Below are 3,665 nucleotides of genomic sequence, written 5' to 3' on the forward strand. Positions count from 1 at the left end.
CATATTAAGGTCATGGAGTGGCCTAGTCAGTCTCCAGACCTTAACCCGATCGAAAACCTGTGGAGGGAGCTGAAGCTCCGAGTTTCCAAGAGGCAGCCAAGAAACTTGAAGGATTTAGAGACTGTCTGTAAAGATGAATGGGCCAAAATCCCTCCTGCGCTGTGTGCAAACCTGGTGACCAACTACAAGAAACGTCTCATCGCTGTGCTTGCCAACAAAGGTTTCTCTACAAAGTACTGACTTGTGTTGTGCTTGGGGATCAAATACTTATTTCCCTTAATAAAATACATAACAATTTATAACTTTTAGATTGTGTGTTTTTTATGCATTTTCGACTGATATTCTGTCTATACCCATAACCAGTAAACAACCATAAAAACCAGAGTCTGATCATTTCTATGGAAGTGGGCAAACTTACAAATTCAGCAGGGGATCAAATACTTATTTCCCCCACTGTATATCTAATACTACATATCTAAATATACAGACATAGATTTAGAAGTATTTGACCCCGAGTCACTTCTTCCACAATGATGCACTCCCTTTTTTTTCTGCCCCGTCTGCTCCTTGAACCAACGTTTTGCAACCACAACTTACAGTCTTGTGGCACAACAGTGTGAGTGTTATTAATGACTAATGATGGTTGACTGAGTGATCCCTTTGTTACACGTAAAACATATAAAAAAAGGTTGATATTGTCGACAGAAGGCAGAAAAAAAGGGAAATATACGTACGATTTATAGAAGAAGAGACACTTCTCACATCAGTCTGTGATTGATTGGGATTTAGTGACTTATTCCAAACATGCAAATGATACATATATGTGAGCATATAAACAGAAATGATCATACAAAAAATGGACAATATTACAAATTAAATTTAAAAAAAATTTAAAAAGCAGCAATAACTTTCCCCTTCTCCATAAACAATTAATTATTATTATTATCATTATTATTATTATTATTATTATTATTATTATTGGTTTAGTGAATTGGGACAGTGCACATTAATCAACATTTATGTGATAGTCATCAGTGTAAATGTGCCGGACTTTGCACAAATGCTAATTTTCAGCCGTCGTCCCGAGGCAGCTACACAACACAGACAGAGAAGACTTTAAAACGACAATCATACAATAGACAATTACAGAACCAGACACAGACAATGTCAAAACAAACCAAAAAGGATAGACAGATAGACAACATGAAACAGACAATATTAGGACAAAACATTTGACCCACAATTATTAAAAAAATAAATAAAAATAAAAATCATTGATGGACCAAGAGCCAAAGACTGTGCATTAGATTAAAGAAAACTATCCAGGCTATGTGTGTACATGTCTGATTTATTTTATTTTTTATTTTTTTAAAGTGAGCAGTTGTTAGTAACTTGTTCCAGGAGTGTGTTCCTCCTACAGATATGACAGTTTGGGAGATTTTAGTTCTACGCCTCTGTACATTTCAGTCACCTCTGTTTTATTTATTTTTTGACTGGTGCCATCAGTGAGTGTCATTGCTATGGAGTCGGGGGCGTCTGGTCTGGTCTAGGTGGGTGTTACATGTCTAAGTAACATCACACAAATAGCAGGTCCAACGTTGCGGCTGATCGCTGTAGCTCCACTGTCTCTTCCCATTTACGTTCCATCCGTTCCTGCCTGTCTTGTTGACATCCTGTCTCCTTCTGTCCTTCTCGTGGCAGGATCACGACTGTTTGTTCAAGCTCAAAAGACTAACAGGTTTTTTTTGTTGTTGTTTTTTTTTTTTTAAATCCCACTATGAGCTTTAGTTTAAGAAGCGACACCGTGGCGACATCAGAGGATGGAGAGATTAATGTAGAGAAGCCAGTAGAAGAAGAAGACAACGTGCACCTTAAAGTACTGCAGGTGAAACTGGTTTAAAGAAATTGAAAATGCTTCTTTAATGAGAAACTGATACGACAGGAAATTAAGAAATAAATTTCCATACACATCCGTCCATACACATGTGAGACAGTAGAGGGCGCTGTTATGGTAGTCATTAAAGTTCCCTGTTGGTGGAATAGTATAAAGGCAACTCTGATCTCCAATGAGGAGAGGACCACACACACAGACACGTAAGAAACTCTGCCTGCTCCTCTTCTTCCACCAACCCCAGCTCCTCGGCAGGTGATCAACATCTCCGCCCGTGTGCGTTTTAGTGTATACACACAGATGACAGTCTGCTCTGCCATTTGAGCTGTTGTGTGCACAGACAGTGTGTGTCCGTGTGTCGTACGCTGGCTACTCCTTGCTTGCAGAAGAAACACGTGTGTTTGCAGGAGCGTACAGATATATGTGTGCGTTCTTTTCTTTTTTTTTTTTGTCAGGACCAGTTTTGTTTTTGGGATGGTCCACACCCCTCTGATTCCACAAAACCCTAAGAGATACAGAGTTTTTTAAGCACTTGAAATCTTTTTTTTTTTATATATACTTTATGATAATTAAACTTTGGATAACTGTGTAATCATTTATCAGTATTACTTAAGACCTCCTACCAACTAATTTAGGCAAAAAAAATGAAAATTTCCATCCAAAAAAAAAGTGATTTTTGATCATCCTGTAAAGGCAAATGACATTTAGTTAATGGACTGATTTTTCGCAAGACTTCCGTCTTGTGTTGCCGAGCTGCTGTGTAGACATCAGAAATGAAGACAGACTTGTTGGTTTGGGCATGCACAGACACACAAACAGATGGACGTTTTAATTGTGTTGTGTTCTGTCGTTTGCTGGTTTCGCTCTGTATCAACGGTGTGCACGTACTTTCAATTTCTTAATCAAAACCTGTGACAGTGACGTTACTGAGGGAAACAATCCGTCCTGTGTGGTGGCGGAGTGTGACTCGGGATAAACCAATTTACTCAAGTAACACGCAATTTAAAACAGTGTCTCTATTTTGGTCTGTGTGTTGCGTTTAAGAAGTGCATCTGTGCTGCTTGTTACTGCTCGTTTTAAGGTGCACACGCATACGAACAGTTTAGAAAGTGCGACGCCACAATGTTGGACTGAGCACAACTTTAAAATGACTGTAAAATCCTGCTTTAACGTCAATACACCAGTCGGCCACAACATTAAAACCAGTGACAAGAGAAGTAAATAACATTGACCATCTTTTGCCAATTCAGTGTTCTGCTGGGAAACGTCTGGACCTGGCATTAATTCGTGTGGATGTTACTTAGACATATAGCACCTACCTAGAACCTAGAATAGACCAGGTCCCCCCACCACAATTACAATGGCACTCTTTATTGGTACTGACCTGGCCTCCAGATTCACCCCACTCCCCACTAATAACATTCTGTGTTGTTAGGGTGCACCCACTGGATTACAGGAGATTGTGTTTCCAATCAAAAAAAGGGTCATAGTGACAAGGGCTCGTCCGGGATTTGAACCCGGGACCTCTCGCACCCAAAGCGAGAATCATACCCCTAGACCAACGAGCCCATGGAAACATGCAAAACTCCACAGGACAGTCTCAGACACAGAGACCTGTCTTATATCAATCCCATCTATCTATCTATCTATCTATCTATCTATCTATCTATCTATCTATCTATCTATCTATCTATCTATCTATCTATCTATCTATCACATGTGTCAGTGGGTAAGAGGTGGGGCACACCCTAGACAGAGACAGACAACCACTCTC

General features: G+C 39.6%; 1 non-coding gene across 1 annotated transcript; it reads right to left on the bottom strand.

Annotated features, from left to right (window-relative positions):
• Positions 1 to 3,387: 3,387 nt before the first annotated feature.
• trnap-ugg lies at positions 3,388 to 3,459 on the bottom strand. Its single transcript has one exon. It is a non-coding gene; the product is annotated as a tRNA-Pro (tRNA).
• Positions 3,460 to 3,665: the final 206 nt, after the last annotated feature.

The sequence above is a fragment of the Mugil cephalus genome, chromosome 2 (assembly GCF_022458985.1).
Source record: "Mugil cephalus isolate CIBA_MC_2020 chromosome 2, CIBA_Mcephalus_1.1, whole genome shotgun sequence".
NCBI classification, from domain to species: Eukaryota; Metazoa; Chordata; class Actinopteri; order Mugiliformes; family Mugilidae; genus Mugil; species Mugil cephalus.